Here is a 17,823-nt window from a genome sequence, read left to right on the forward strand (position 1 = left end):
TTAAAGTGGTGGGGAAAATATGGCTTCAGACTTCTTTGAAGTTAAGGAAATGGGACACATACAATTTGTGAAAGAGTAACTCCATGGTGACACAGACTGCAGGCTGGATTCTCTAAGACCTCCATGATGCATCCCCTTCCAGAACTTGATTAAGAGTACTGAGGGTAAGTATCAGGCTTCACAGTCATTTTATCATAAAGTCCATGTTGTAGAACCTTGAGAATTTGACTGAAATATTTCTTTCTGAAACAAAACTTAATAAGTAGTATTTCATCCTAATAGATTTTGTTTTTAAAAACAAACTATTTATTTGCTTTGTACAAGATGGCAACGTTTCAGAAAAATCAAGTCAGTAAAAAAAAAAAAAACAGAAGTAAGGATTTTTAGCTGCTATTTTGAGCTTTTCTGAGAGATTCATGTATTAAAAATGAAATTGTAAGAAAGCAGTTCATAATACCAATCACATATGCTACATTGTTTTCTTTTTAATGATAAAGAAAAAAAAAAAAGAAAGTTGTCTGCCAGGTCAGTGAAAGAAATTTTAAAAACTGTAAATTAAATTATATTAAAGTAATAATGGCAAACATTTCAGTAATTACTTCATTTCTTACTAGAACATAAATGCATTTGCATTAACTAGGTAATCAGAACAAGTAAAAGGGCAAAAACTGCTCATTAAACAATAAAAAGTATATTAAAAGAAATAACAGTGGTGAACGTCAGCTATTTTCATTGTCTTTTCACTTTGCATTTACATAAAAGTCCTTTTCAGCAACAATAACAGATAGAAGCTATGCTTGCTCAAGCTGTAGACCTTGGATAAATATTTGCCCATCCAGTGACATTAATAATGCTCTCGGTTACTATAGGGACTTGCCCGTGTCCAGTCAAAGCCAGATCAGACTCCCCATCACAAAGGTCAAGGACTATTCTTGTCATGCACAGTTCTTCCCTTTCTCTCTCAAACGTACACAACTGGTTCTGATGAGAATCCACTTTGTCTTTGAACAAGCTCATAGACAACCATCCGCAGTTTGCTGCTACTTATCCGTTAGTCTGTATTTCCAAGACAGCTTTCTGTGCACTTCTCATTAAAATTTCAGCACTGAGTTTTCAGATTTTTTCCTCTAACTCATGCATGACTCTCAGTCACCTGGATTTTCCTTATGTCCACCTCTGACAGTTTTATCCATCCACATTCAGTCCGACATTGTTAACTTCACATCCTAAAAATCAGAATGCCAGCTTACAATTCCTCTTATTAGATACTGCAAATATAAGGTGCTTTTAGATTTCTAGTTTTTAGTCTTTACAGATCACACATACATTTTTCAGGTTTACTGCAAGACTTAAGAATTCAATGTTTTGTGTAATCTATAAAATTTCAATACATACAAGATATACACACATTCACTTGTTTTGTTTTTTTTTTAAACTGAATTAATGTATAACCTTTAAGAAAAACTTTAACTGTTACAGTCATTCTTCATTTTAAGAAGACTAACCTGCTATCTCATTCCTAACGGCTTAGTAAAAAGAACTATCATGTGACTTTTTCATATTTATCCTAACAATATTTCTCCTATTCTTTTTCTGGTTATTCCTATTCTCACTCAAATAAAAATTAATCCTGGCCCTTGCTTTAAGTATAATGCTTAATAGTTACTGAGGATTTCTTCCTTAAATGCAGGTTATACTCTTCTAAACCTCAGTGACTGCAGTCTCATTGCTGAATTCCACTCACGCCTTGTAGAAGTGAGGCACTGTAACCAGAGAATACCCAAGTTTAAGTTATTTTCCTTGGTGACAACAAAGAATTCTTAAAAGCTCACAGAGCTTAATAACATATGCCATAGCTTATAAATTCCTTTATCGGCACTTACATTCAGTCTTGACTGATGAACACGCCACAGATGTTGATGGCAATGTATATAACGAAGGTGTGATCCATTTGGCTTTAACAGTGTTAATCACATTTTGTCAATAGTATTTTCATGCGCTTCATTTTCCTCACATTAATCAAAGATTTACTTGTGCTCTTAGCATCACTGCTACCTAGAATTTAGATATTTTCAGCTTTAATGGAAGAGTCTTCCTAGACATCTACAACCAACCTTCTCTCAGCATATGCCCCCTTCTATTCATTTGCACTGGTCACCATTTGTGGGGATCACAAATACGAAATGCTAATGTATGTGCACAAACACAGGAATTTCTACACCAACATTTTAACTGGTGAACTACTGTTCATACCATATATTTTAGCCCAAGAAATTCAGCCATGAACCTGTTTTACATCCATTAGTGTCTTAAAAATTAAAGACAGAGGCACAATCTGTAGCATAAGCTTACACAATGCAAGGTAAAACAAGCAAATTTTTCCATAGTTGCTTTAAGGATCTTTTTAGGATATACAGTGTTCTTGTATACTCTGAGTTATTTAGCCACTTTTATTCCAAGACTGGAAAAAAAGTAAGCAATGGCTTAGATATAAACCTTAACTGTGTGTAAGGAATTATTTCAGTGGTACAAATTCATTCTTGTTGATAATAGATAATTGACTGATGGATTTGCTTTAATTATATCATAAAGAAATACTCTGTGCATTCACTGCTGTTATTCATACAAAGTAAAACTCCTAAATGTATATTCGACACTTAAATTCTCAGTATCATAATGTTTTGATCTGAGCATGATGCGCTTTAATCTAGCACAATTACCACTTTTTAAACATTACTGCAGTGTTTACCCTTGGATATAATGCAACAGACATTGTAAACTGGACAACACACTAGGGCAACAGAACACTTAAAACCAACAAAACCACCCCAAACATTTTGTCAAAAGCCACAAAGAAATTTAGGTGTCACAGACATTTTCTTAAATAGCCTTGTTTTTTAATTTACTTTAAATATTTTCATGCTCTGGGAAAACACTTTAGCCTTCTAGAAAGGATGTGTTATTAGCAGCTGTCGATTGATCTGACTAAAGCCTTCATCATAAAAAATGTATAGCTTCGTATAATTAAAAAATCCAAGCACTGAAAGTTGACTAAAATACTGTGAACTCTTAAATAATTCAAATTTGTGTTTAGTTACAGCAGCTGTTTAATTAAAAGGTAGAAACTGCAACTAATCCACTATGGTTGGATGAAATATAATCTATAACAGAACTTAATCCCCCTAAGACAGAGAACAGTGATATGGATTCTAGAAGTCAGGGGCTCCATTTAATGAATCTCACAAAAGGGATCATAATACATCTGAGCCAGCGCATCTTTGTTTCTCTGATTATCCAAATAATGAATCATTTCCCAGCTTGATGCTGAAATTATAATTTTGTATTTTAATATTAAAAAGAAAGGTCTTTCACATGCATTATGTAAACTCTTCTGCTGGAATTTCTACTCAAAGCTTTACCAGAGTGAGAAATTAGATGCACAAGAATAGAAAAAAATGCATATTTTTTTTTTACTTTTAGCTAACTATTTAATTGTTCATAATTAAAACATTTTGTAATAAAATTCTTGCATGAATGGACTGAAAGAATCTTTTGCAACTTAGAAGTCAGCTAAGGAAACTGCTGCACATAGGAGTTCCTGCAGTTGCTTCCTGTAGCTCAGCTGCAATGCTTCAGGCACGATTTCAACTTTACATCAATTCCCAGAAGTATACTTCAAGGCAGGAGCAGAACAAAACATTTTTTTCTTCACTTCTGTATTTTTAATTACAAAACAGAATAAACAAAGCTAAAATCACCACATTTGCCTTCTCAGACCCAGAAAGCATTCATTAGTTCAGGATGTTTGTAATCATACTGAATTTTGTTTATAACAAGGCAGAGGGGCTATCAAATCAGAAAATGGTAGTCCGTAATGAGAGAGGCCAGGTGGCACACAGAGCCATGGCACAAGTGCTTCTCCACATCCCTGCCAGTGATTGAAGACTTGACCTCAGCAACCATTCTTCAGGGGTGAAAAATAATACAGTCACCAGGTGGCCATCTCTTCAACACAGACAGCCATCTGCACCAAAATGTGTTAAATTATGTTTAGTCCTTTTTAATGTGCACCATTATCCATTAGAGCCACAGCAGGAAACCATGAGGTCCTGCTAATCGAAACTTCAACTGTGACTTAAACCTCTGCCCCAGACAGGAGACAGACACTTTACCTGCTGAGTCCTTCAGCCTAACGCGGCTAACATTTTTCCCTAAGTGTCTGATCAGATATAGAGTAGTAAATGCCTGATCTGCAAAACAGTGGAGGTTCTGTAGAAGCAGTCATTCTGGGGAAGAGTTTTAATAGGTTTCTCAGTGCTGTGCATCAGCCCAAAGATCAGTTTGATTTTGCACACCATTGCTTATTTTACTAACGAGCTGAAACACAGTTGTACTTGTGACTTGTTACCAAGCCGCTATTAACCACTTCCCAGGAATGCCCTGAGAAGATGTAATGCAATGCAAGCTGCTAGTGCTGATCATGGATAGAAAGAGGGATCTATTTCTGCCAAGAGAACCCAAAACTTCTGTCCTAGTCTGTCACCTCTCCCAGTAAACAGAAGTCACACAATTTGCTCGCTTATCTGTTCCTCAAGTATGGGGAGACTGGAGACATCCACCAAAATGCAAACAGAGGGTGAATGTATTGGAAAAAAGCAGAGATAGGAAAAACAAGAGAGAAGCTTGCACCCATCATAAAGATGCTCCCTCTAATGCTCAAATTTCCCTAAGCACCTTGACTGCTGTAACCAGGAGAAGCTAAATGGGATCAAGACCAGTGCCCTCTGTGGATATGCTCTGACACAGAAATATTTCCCCTTTGTTATTTCAGCTGCACTTGAAAGAGCTCCAGCACCAAACAGGAATTGCCATGAGGAAAAACCACCCGAGAAAGATCACTTCAAGGGCCCTGGCAGAAGGCACACCAGCAAGGAAGGAAACATCTGATGGAGCTGGGAGCTTGGGACACATTGATCCACTGCCTTCTGCACCTGGAGGAGTGGGAACTCTGTGAAGTTAAAGACACCTGTCATTTCTGAAAAGGCTCGATTAAAAGTTCAAGGGCACCACACTGGTTTGTGAGGTACTTGTGGCATCATCAAGTCATCTATGGTTTGTGCACTAGGAGCATCATGCTAGGAGTTCAATTTCTGTACTGTCACCTACACCTTCCAGTGCCCAGGCAATCCTTGTAACATGGGCAGGCAGAGAGAGTCACAGTCAATCATGGATCTTCACTCAAAGATCCTTTTATTCAAACAAATAAAATAGTAAAGACATGGAGTGTTATGACTTTGAGCCCGCACATTAACAGATTCATGGTTCATCAATTTTTTAAATCCACATTTAGAGCTTCCTCCTAAAAGCCAAAAAGTAGCTACAATAGATAGTCTTGCAAAACACAGCATCTGTTCTCTTTCATTCCATGGTTATAGATAACCTTCATAAGCTGATTTGCTCATGACAATAAATTTATTTTCAGAAATTATACTCCTGATCTAATATGAAACAATAAATAATTCAGAAGTTTCACATTATTACAGGGAATTATATTTAGGAGATCAACTAGGGATCTCCGTAATGAGAAACATTCACCTTGCTAGAGGAATGCTACTCTGCATTTAATCTTATAATATTCCCTTCAGGGTGTATAAGACAGCTTGCTGGAAAATATAATGACTCCTTGACTGTTTTCTAAAGAATAAAAAAAAAAAAGAGTAAAGAAAATAGTGATATGGAAATGAGATCTCAATTTCATTTGAAATTCCATATGCACTATTTTAAAGCCACCTTGTTTCAATATGGAGAAAATCAAAAGATTTTGATGGGCCTGATGATGTTTTGTAGAAAAAGATTAAAACCACAAAGGAACAAAGAGATGTGGCACATGTGGTCATATTAATGGAAAGCCACTTACGTTTTGCACATAGAAAAATATCTGCTTCAGCTGGTTTTACTTTATTTGTTACTAGAATGAGAAAAGCTGGCTCAGAAAGTTTCCATCAGCCAAAAAGTAAAAGCATCTGTTGAAGTCACAAGCAACTTGTTAACCATGCGCAGCAGCAACAACGCTGACAGCAGCACAGCTCCGTTCTCACCAGTCGGCTTTTAGGCAATGGGCACCAGTTATAGCAGAGAACTGGGGAAACAGCAATACATCTCAGAGTACTACCATGTTTGGGCACTCCTCTCAAAGTACCCACATTGCAAATAAGTATTTTTCTCTCTCGGCTGCCCCCTTCAACCCCTGCAATTTATGTTGGTCAAAAGAAGAAAACTACTTTTTCCAAGCAAAGCTAATGTTGGGTGTCTGCTGCGTGCGGGGTAATGAATATTGATGTATGCAGCCATCTTCCAAATGAGGTTACTAAAGAATAAATACATAGTTTCCACTCATCTGGAGTCTCCAACAAAAATCATTAAATTGTCAGTATGTATGATCAACTCTGAAGGAAAAATAAATATTATTGATGATGACAGCATGCTATTGTATCTCTGCATCATTATTCCAGAGGTGTACATTTCCAAAGTATTCCATGAGAAGCAGGCAGACACCACCATTGATTGCCTGTGGGATTTAGGCATGCCATTTAGACACAATAGCCTGAAAAAAAACATGTATAAATCTTCTAAATGTTTTATTTTTCTCTTAAGCATGGGACATTCTGCATCAGAGTATTTAAAATTATGTTCTTCAGTGTAATTAAAAATCTACTTACAATTAACTTTGTGGCAAAAAAAAAACCCCAAAATTTATCTTAATGACTAAAACCAGATAATCTAAAAGATTGATTTTAATACTTTAGAAAGTACAGTGACACACAGTCTAAAATGCAGAAGAGTTCCAGGAACAGGGATCTCAAAAATTTCCGTTTTGGTTTCCAACCATGTTATTATTACACATCAAATGTCCATAGACAATTGGCATCACAAAAATTATTAGGCTAAAAATTTCTACTGAGGCACTAATTTCAGGGTTTCACTTTGAAACAAGGATTCTGACATAAATAAAGTTTTACTATGATTTTTTTTCTCTGATAAGTCTCAAAACCCAATGGTCTATGTTATATTTACGCAATAACGTACAGTGAGTTGAATATCTTTCAAACAAGATTCCAGTCCCTGTATCATAAGATTCCGCAACAGTAACGTGGAGACATTGACTTCTGCCAACTATCTTTAAATTTTTCTTCAGTTTCAACAGTTTTACTCCAGCATTGACTTTATCAAATATATTCACAAATTATTATCTTCCTGCTTTAATTCCAGTTAACCGCAGAGTAGCTCTACTGTGTACAAACACTATTTTCCAAACTGCCTAGCAAAATATGCTGTGCAATCCATGTGAAAAGAGACACTCAGAATTTGTACTATCCACATGCAATTCCATCCATAGGCAGTCACAAGAATAAAATTCATATTAATTGCAAATTCTGAGCCAAATAAGAATGGGTTTTTAACTATTATCAAGACAACCTCATTTCTAGTACCCTGGGAAATGCAGCTAAACTATTTGTCGCAGGTATTGGTTAACAGCATTCACTACAAATATGTTAAAATGGCATATATTTCAATTAATTAGATTTCCAGAGAAGTAATGTGGTATTTGGACTTTGACATTAAATCAATTCAAGCTTTACAGATACTCTTGACAACCCCACTCGTAAAATCAATAGAAAAACCTTGTATCCCTCAGAAAAGACAATGAAATCTATGTGAAAATAGGAATTTAAATAAAATTTGAATTGTCTGTAGCAGGTAGCTTTGGGATCGTTCTAGCCCTTGTACAGTATTTAACATGACTTCTAAGTTATTCTTAATCTTATATTCCCAATCACAATGCAGAGGTTCTTTAAAGATGTAATTGAGTATTGTGAGTATTTCCTGTATGATATCATGTATGTGGCACTTTTTCTTTTCCATTATCAAAAGAAAGTGAAACAGTTTGGGGATTAGTTTAAGGTAAATGTGTACCTTCTGTTAACACTTACTCTACCAAAGTTGCTTCACACATCTCACACTGATGGCAAGATTCTAAATTATCTGTATGACAGGGAGCAGCTGTGACAATGACCATGGGAACAGTGGTAGAAGGCAGCAATACCCAGCAATATCCTTTGCACAGAACTACACTTTTTATTTTTGTGCCACATAATAGAAATTATTACTCTTTAAGATGGCTTTTGTTGTTGTCACCACTCATCTTCCAGTTTCTCATTATGTTAAACAACAATATCAAAGAAAAAGTGCTTTTTTTTTTTTCCAGAAAAATACCATATGCATCAGTCCAGGAGCCAAGACCTGACAGTGACAGAAGGAACTGGCGACACACACCTTCACAATCACTGAAAATACCAAGGCTTCAAATGGGAAATGAAATGAAAGAGTCCTGAAGGATGCAGCTACCACAAAACAATTCTGAATCTCCAAAGAGCAGAAGAATATAAATATTCATTGTATTCAACAGAGAATAGCACATTGCATGCTCACTGCATAATAGAGACACTTTGGTATATGTTGAGGCCTCATAACAATGGGATTTGCCAATTAAATCTGAGGGGTGTGATCATTTCTGTTGTGATATGGTGAATAACATGCTGAGAGACACTCAGATGAAAGGGTTTTGAATCACTGCAATATTCCATTTCAGGCTTTTTTTTTTTTCCCCATCCTGTGTAAATATGAGAATGAAATGTGGTAGACAAGCCTGAGGAGACTTAAAGGAAGGTTATTTTGAGGTTGTTTTTCTTTACTTAAGACTGCTAAATGCTAAACTAATACCAGCTATATTTACTTTTCTTTTAAAGCCTGTAAATTGCACAAAATTAATAGACCCTGATGAAGTGAGATACCTCCATTCTCTCAGATTTGGATCTAATGGAATTTTTCCTCGTTATGTCTCATGACTAAATCTTGGGACTGTGCTGTGCACATCTAAAAAAACAAATTCCCTTGGTTTCTTCCACCAAGTAAGTGTGAAGGACAGAGGATGGCCATCCTGCCACTACTGTAATTTTTAATTCTTTCATTGCAAGCAGCATAAAACCCCTCCATACGACTCTCTGAGGTGGGAAAGGGAAGTCCTAATGCAACCTGACAGCGTTCATAGAGAGCAGCATTGAAGAGCTCACCACATTCCTGCAGGATTCACTGCTAATAATCCTCACAAGGAGGTTAGCGGGTTCTCTACCCCATCCTTTTCAAAGGCTGAGTTAGGTAAGGCACTAAAGTGACAGACCCAAGATTATAATCACCATCATTGTTTACATTAACATCGTATCTGGGAACCAAGTCATAGACCACAACCCCCGGACTGAGTGCAGTTCAAGCAGAATATAAAGCCGCCTTGCTTGAAAATCTTACAACCCAGCAGAAGAGAAGAAACTCTAATAGACCGAAAGACACAATAAAAAAACCCGCTGTCCAGCATCTCTACAGTAATGTCTAGTTAGTAACAACCTTTCTCAATAACCTTCAACTATATACATTTCTGGTGTATATACCATCTGGGAAAGGAGATATTTAAGGAGAGGTCTGAAGAACCAACATCACTTTATGGGAGTACGTTGGGAGCTCTTCTGCCTGAGGGCATGTGGTCCCTTGCACTCTGCATCTACTACTTTTCTGAACTGATCTGAAGGTCATATGGTTCCAGTATGGTCATTATGACTGTTTAACTGGTAGGCACAGATATTTAAAGTAATCTAAAGAGAAAACTCCTTCATGTATGTCTACATTTAAATAATGTTTCAGATGTCTTGTATAAATCCCATCCCTACTAGCAATTACCAGAGTATTTTAACCTTCAGCAGATTCTGTAAGACATTGTCTGTCATTTTAATGACATACACTTATTTATTTAGATAATGAAGCCACTAAAACCTAAAACACTACCAAAAAGCTAAAAAAAAAAGGTATCGATGATAACAAGTGGCTCTGTCTGGAGGATAATTTAGCAGAACTGAACCAAATATACCCAGCAAATATATTTAATTAACAACTTTTTGTCTGTTAACATGGTGTCTTGTATTAAGTGACAATAGGTAAAGAGTTTTCACTGATCTTATTTCAGGTCATATTCTACAGTACATATTCAGATTGCCAGTCACTATGATGTCTATATGGCAGATATCATATTATCCTCATGCAACAACAAATTAGATCTATGTTATTTTTTCTTGGTAATCTCATTTACCCTCTTCCAGTAGCCATCAGCTTCCAGTGTATGCACAGCAATATGCTAAACCGCATTTTGGTCTCTAAAAATATTTTTCACAATTTCCATTGACTTCAGCAAGACTTGGATTTGGCCTAGGGAATTTATCCTATTTATTTGCAAAGCTTTTGCTAAGTTAGTAAATCCCTGGAGTAATGTTCGTATTGCAGGAAGAGAAATTCCTTAAATGTGACAGAGTTGATAAATTTCTCAGGCACGGAAAAGTTTGGAGGATGCTATTGCTATAGTCTGAGCAGTCACCTGGTACACTGGGTGACAGCAAACTGGTTAATCCAAAGGGCTTAATGATAATTTTTTAAAACAATTTCTCCTCCACACTTCTGAATGGCTGCACAACTACTGTCAGATTCTATATTAACATGCATTATAGAGACAAAGATGTGAATAAGTTAAGCAGTAGTCTCCTTCCAGGCACATACTGCTGATCCGTGAGGCTTATGATGTGTAGCATCATCATTTTGGAGGTTATACACTTAAAATATTTATTTTCCTTAGTTACCATAAGAACTTCATTGTTGCAAAATAATTCCAGTTCAGCTAGAAAAATAAGCTCACCAACCAGTTAAGACTTAGCTCTGGACTCTTCTTGTCAAGAGAAATCCAGAAAGAAGCAGAGGAATAAAATCAAGTAAAAGGTAATGACAATTTTCATAAGCAAACTAGGAACAGCTACTCCAAGGTCAGTAACCGGAAAAATGATGTTAATGATCTTGCACTAGCTGGGTAAAGTGTCACTGCTAAAACAAATCAGTCCAGATTTGAACCATTGTGTGGCCCTACATCATTACCAATTAACGTGCCAGATGATGTATAAAGAGCCTGGACAAAGGATATTATTATGTTACGAGCTGTATCGATTTTTACAAAGCTTGTTTGATTGACTGACTGATACTATCAAGTAATTAGCTTCAATCTTGGGTTACAATGACCCGAAGACATCCTGAATCAGGTTATATTCAATCTTTGATAGTACTTTACTGATAGGAAAGTGCTTAAATAAGGCAGAACCTTAGTCTCCTTTGAAAAGCCAGTGTTACGCAAATAGTCTGTGCAGAACTTGGCACGCTTGGGAGGTGCCTGCGCTGCATACAAAGTCTGGTCACATAGACAGTGGTCAGTAAAGAACAACCTGATAAGGGATTCCAGCACAAGAGTTCTTCAAAATTAATTTAATGCTTTAGCATATCCAATTTTCAAAAGCATATACATAAAATAGTACACAAATCCAGATTTTTCCTTTTAAAGATGCATATTTCCTTTTCCTAAAAGACAGTCAACAGGGGATAGAGAGGGGAAAGATGCCAGTTCACGTGTCCACTGTGGCCACTTCTCCCACTGACAAAGGTAGGACATTTACAAGAGCATTTACAATTTGCAAGCTCATTATCTGTAAGAAAATGAGACTAACGTGGTGTCAGGAACGTGACCTTACAAGTGAGCAACCCCAGTGCATTTCTGATCCCAAATCCCAAGCTGCACTTTGTTCCCTGAAAGGAAATTCCTTGAGGCAGAAGACCAGGTTACAGACATCTGCAATACCTCTCCTAGGACAACAAACAGCACTATGTCTTGGTTTTGTCTTTATTGGCCCAGCTCTTTTACCTCCATTTCACAGAAATGCCTAATTTCAGACCAAGTCTGTAGGAAACATTGCATGTTTTCATCCCTGAGCTCTCCAATACACCTGTTGATGTCCACATCTCTACTTGCCTACCCTCCCTTCAAAACAGTCATCAAGCATTTGCTCAGTGTGCTGGGCTACTCTGCTTCCTTGAATATCACCTCCTTCCCTTCATCCATTTCCTCTCATATCCCTGTCCTCCCAGTTCCATACTCATGAAGGCCTCTACTTTATCCAACTCATACCTCACTTTTTTTTTCTATATACAGACACTCCCCATTTTTCCATAGGCTTCTACCCTCTTCCTGAGCAAAGCCCCTCTACTTAAAGGCATCTAGTTAGACCCCTTTCCTGTTTCAATTAATAAACCCAACAATTTGAGATTAAGAAACCACAGACAAACACCATCACTGAATTTTCTTGTTCCAGCTCCTCCATCCCCCTCAGCATGTCAGCTTTATGTGCAATAAGCTACACGTGGCTGCAACCATCTCAACACGCTTGTGTGTAAAGCATCTGTCAAATCTTCAATTGCATGCAAATTATAAATAATACCATCGGAGATCATGACAGCAGATGTGCTGCAATTTTTACAACAGGCAGCTCACTGAATTAAACCTAGCACAGTGCTGAAGATGCCTATCTGTAAGAGAAACAACATTATTTCTGCCACTGTGCTAGTTACTGAATTGCAGTATGTCCAGGCTTAAATACAGTTTTCTTTCATTAGGATAATTCTATATTCATAGCATTTAAACAGCTTGAAAAATTGAGGTAGTGTGAACAAGCTACCGCTCAACTTAGCTCTGCAGTGCTTTTAAGGTAAAACCCAGTTCTTGGTCATCGAGGAGGGGGTGTGGTGTTGAAACACAGTAAGTGTTCTTGTTAAATCTCTCTTTTCCTCCTTTTTTTATTGATTTGCAGATCTTTGCTCCTAGAATGAATTCTCAGTTCCTTTTCTGGTGACACATTTTGTGCATTGATATTTATTGTGGTTTTGGCTATATATATGTATGCCCCAGGGCTTCAGCTCTTATCAAGAGAGAGAGATTCAGTTTCTCAAAGCTGTAGGTCCTTTTTTTTTCTGGTTCAACACATCTTTGCTCTGGAAGTTTCTGTGTTTGCTTGCCTCCTGAGAATTTACAAACTAAGGCAAAGTTCCAGAGTGAAGATAAATGTATGTATATGCAACAGAAAGAAAAAAGAAAAATCACAGCTGTTCTGATCAAATAACGCTGCCAGATCATTTGAAAACTGCACTAGTTTAGATTGAAACAGCATAAGCTGATGCGTGCCAGCAGACATTTACAACCACCCCAGACCCCAGAACAAAGCTTCCACCCCAAGGACCTGCCAAGAGCCAGGTGGACCTTCAGAGCCAGGGATAAAACCTGGTTCAGCCTTACCACAGCCCAGCTCGTGCCTCATGAGAGCAAGTGGGAGATTTGCCATTCTTTTCAAAAAGGACATATTTGAGTTAAAAGTTTGCTGGCCACCACTGACTGCATACGTAAGTGGGTAAATGATGCATTCTCATAGACAAATAGCCTCTGTGAGTGCACATTACACACAGAAATTCCAGTAACCAGGTTTGGAAAACTTGACTCCATAGAAAAGGAACTTATTTTATTTATTCTTTTTAAAAGGAATTTGTATACCCTGCCATTGTTTTTACAATAATTCTTAAGATTATGAGGAAAATTAAAAAGAAAGTTTAAGAAAACAATAAAGTAGGCTGTTCCTTACTGTAACTGCTAAATGTCAAACGAGTGCTGTCTGGGAAAGCACCACCGGTGTTGGAGATCAGGGAACGGGGAGGACAACACAGAAGGCATCAGGTACAAAAATAAGCACATACAAGTGAGATTTTTACATCTCTTGTGAAATCATCTGTCTTCACTTTAAAAATTGTCAAGCTGGTGACACAATTATCAAATTCTTTCCTTTTATTTTCTTTTCCTTTTTTTTTTTTCTTTCTTAAGGAAGTTAAATGTGGCCTCCAGGAGAGAGTTAAAAAGGACTTGAATTCGATAAAGGCTTCTGCCCATGGGGACAGCGTACAGTCAGAAATGACGGCTGTGTGTTCTCACAGATTTCCCTCCCCTTCTCACTCAATGCTGTTTTCTTTGCTAAAGACAGATAAAGCATCCGCATAGCTATTTACAATAACTGTCTCTTCCCTTCCGATGGGATAACAGTTAAGCTAATGGGATAACGTTAGGAAGCAGAAATTCCACACAAACCAGACAGCGGGTACTTACCAAGAAGATTGCTCTGAAACAGGAATAATGCCATGTATTTCCTAGAACATTATAAGCCTCCATCCAAAGTACCAAAAACCTAACCAAGTCCCTAGTCTCTAAAACAGTTTTTAGCCTGAAAATAGAGGTTATAGAGACTCAAATCTAAGGACATGCTGCTTTGGATTTTCTATCGAAAATGCTCAGGTAATAATAATACAGCCATATAAAACCCTGAAATAAATTAATTTAAAACAAAGCCAGGAAAGACAAGGTTAATTTTGTACAAAATGAACATATTGCATACTCAGCAGTAGGAGAATATCATACATTCATCCCATTTTGGGAATGAAAGCCAAATTATTCTTTCTTGGAGTGAAATCCCAGCTCCATTGAAATCAATAGCTGTATTATCAGAGCTTCACTATCATCTCAGTCATTATGACTGCCAGCTCTTTGGCCAATGACACAACATTTCAAAGAAAGAATACTATCTTCAAAGGATCTTTGCTCACTCTAATATACAGGAATGTATACCAAGTAAATTTTTTACTATTATGACAGACCTGATGCTCATTTTTTTGGTCCTATAAAAACAGCAGATGCCTTACTAGACAAAATGGAAAAGACAGGAAGGATAATGATAGCAGAAAAATGGTGTTTAGGAGGGGAAAATGTATTCTGGTGGGTTTGTGGAGTTTTCTTTTATCTGCTTTGCTGGAAAGAACTGTGTCTTTGTGAAACAGCCAATATTCAATAGCTGTGGTTGTTCTTTTTCATTCTAAAATAACTAAGACAAACGATAGACAAAACGGAAGATTTTAGGTTTGCGCTTAAATTCCAGCTGTTGGGCTGGCTCTGAATTTAGGAGCAGCTGTAATTCACCACCACTGCAAGAGTTCCCCACTCCCTCTGCCTGTCCTCTAAATGATTTATACGCAGGAACAGAGACCCGAATGAGAAACAGCCAATGCCAGATAAAACATACAAGCCACATGCTAAGGAGCTGTGAAAGCACAATTGCAAAGGCAGATGCTGTGAACCAACAGCAGGAACCGCAGCTCATCTGGCCATGCCTGGGCTGGGCACTGGCGTGGGGTAGCTGCAGTGGCCCGACGCCCACTGTGGGCTGCCCACCACTGCTCCTAGGATGTTCTACATTTTTAGCCGAGCCATGCCAATGACAGGTCTCCTTAGCTACTCTAAAGCTAATATAGGTCTTAGGCAAGCTACAGAAGTGAGTACAACATAAACGTATCCAGAGACTGTGTTTCTCTTAGGCCAGAAAACCATGAATTACTACTCCTCTCTTTTTCATATTTCAGCTGCTATTGTCTCATTCCTACAGTCAAGATTCAGTTACAAAGCTATTTTTTGTAGCTGAATATTATTCCACGATATCTGTTTTAACAGTAGATACCAAAAAAAGCCAGCAACATTTCATATTATCTAACAGCGCCTTGAAAAAGCACAAGACCCTCTGAAGACAAGGGCAAATCAAAAGCAATTCAAATTCCTACAGCCTGAGCAACTACCAAAAGGGTGTCCCCACATATAATCTGTTGAAGAACATAGCTGTCTTTGTTTCCAACTTTAGCTGGATCTGATATGGATATTTTTATCATAGAAAATCTACTAGTAAAGTAATTTTCTTCTTATAATTATTTTCTTTATAATGAAACCTTAGCATTAAAAAGCATTTTAGCAAATTAGAACTGAAATGCCTTTGTTTAAGCAACAAAACCTGCTCTCTGATGATTTAAATAGCACTACAAATCCAGTCAACATTAATAATAATGACAGTCAGCATCCATTCAACGCAGCAATTAAAATACAGTTATCTCCTGAGTTTAAGAGCCACTTCCTTAATAGGAAGGGACTTTATATATACACTGACACACAGATGGCACTTTAGTTCTTACGAAAGAAACTCGTATACCTTTCAGAAACATTCAGAACTCAACTGGTAATTTTAATATCTCTATTCCCAAGAGAATGGTCTGTATCTGAAGATCAATTACCAAATCACATGACTATCAGAACACAATTACATCTAGAATTTACAGAAATAAAATTAAACAATTCCTTTAACAAGCTCACCACAGGCCAGAGGAGGGTTTGAAATCACAGCACCCTGTCCCACGGCCCTGCACAATGGGACACACTGAGGTGCTGCCAGCAGCACGAAGAGGGGGTGATGACCCTCCTGGGCATGCCTCAGGGCCAGTCTCACTCACTTTTGCTAGCCAGAAGCACAGGGTGCCTCAGCAACAAGCAAAGAGGAGGTGAGACAGGCAGGGCTCTGCAGTCCATGGTAGCAGTGAGGGGCAAGAGATTACCTCTGGATCAGCCATGGAAGAAGGGCTGAGAAATGATGGAGTCTGTGAGAGTTAGCAGCGTAAGAACAGTCTAATAGCTGATGCAGCAGGTTGGTTCACATTTAATTATATACACGAAAGGCTTAGACTCAAAGTAATTTACTATCCTCACTAAAATCAGAGTGGAGAGAGAAAATGTAAGACTGACTTCAGGGACTTGAACAGCAGTCCATTTTGTTTTAATACTAAATTTTAAATTTCAATTATAAAAAGCAACCTATTCTCAACACGAAACCTGAATAGAGTATTTACATTTCCTGTATGCATTCGTGCATTGGCAGAAGTCAAGTATCTGTAATATAAAAGCTTCCATTCCTATCTTTGGCTCAAATCCAGGAGTGACTGAAGGTTGTGACCGTCTGGGGGCATATGTATGATCCCTGTTAAATTAACCCCCTGCTTCATCCCGTGTTCTCAGAGACAACTGCCCACAGCGCAGTTGCAATCGCTAGCCATTTTGGCAGTTTCATGGCTAAGCACAATTCATGGAAACTGGCTCTGCAAAGAGAATGAAGCATCCTTGTAGAGAGTCGGCAGGTCTGCTGGCTGGTTCTGCGACTGCATTGAGCGTTCCTTCTCTGAAACTGCTCATTCTCACCTTTTAAAAGTGCTAAATCTACATCTGCATAGGCACAGCACAGATAGGTAGAGAGTGAGTGGGAAATAGCATTCTCTATAGCACAAAGAAGAGGTTATGTACTTCAAGAACTTAAAATATCACTTTTCTAAGGAAAAAAAAAAAAACAACAGCTCATTCATTGCTGGCAGATGTAGTGAGCTTCCAGACAGAATAAAATAATTTAGTGAAAAAACAGTTATTTACTATGAACTCAGGTTTCTATGCCAGCACATCTGCATAACTATGACTAACTCAGCAAAACGTAACTTTACCTCCTTCACTGTCCAGCCTCACCACTGCGCCAGATTTTACGGTTAACTGGTGCACATCAGAAGAATTTCAACAAGAAAGCCAAGCAACTGGAAACACCAAGACTTGAATGAATCAGCACAGATGCGCTGATTTGTTTTAATTTTCAGTTTAAGTTAGCAATTCTCAGTTCCAGGAAAAAAAAAAAAAACAGAGAACAAAACAATAGTAAGTAGCCAGTGTTCACTGGAACTTTTACAATTTCTTCACATCCCTCTGCCAATTTACTGCTCAACCTGAGCCACACGGTATTAGGAGTGAAACGAGCAGATCTTTAACTAAATAATGGAAATGTGATTGAGTCGTGGTAAACTAAGGGAGAATCTGGGAATATGCATATGCAATAAGGAATATTAAAAAGTTTCTTGGGCACCGCAGTATGACAATGCACTCTGATGATTATGATTATTAGATAGCAC

General features: G+C 37.6%; 1 protein-coding gene across 3 annotated transcripts in view; it reads right to left on the bottom strand.

The window, feature by feature from the left end:
• FHIT (fragile histidine triad diadenosine triphosphatase) overlaps nucleotides 1-17,823 on the bottom strand; it is a 595,136-nt gene that overhangs the window by 284,001 nt on the left and 293,312 nt on the right. The window lies entirely within an intron of this gene.

The sequence above is a fragment of the Chlamydotis macqueenii genome, chromosome 10 (genome assembly GCF_036417535.1).
Source record: "Chlamydotis macqueenii isolate bChlMac1 chromosome 10, bChlMac1.mat, whole genome shotgun sequence".
Taxonomy (NCBI): Eukaryota; Metazoa; Chordata; class Aves; order Otidiformes; family Otididae; genus Chlamydotis; species Chlamydotis macqueenii.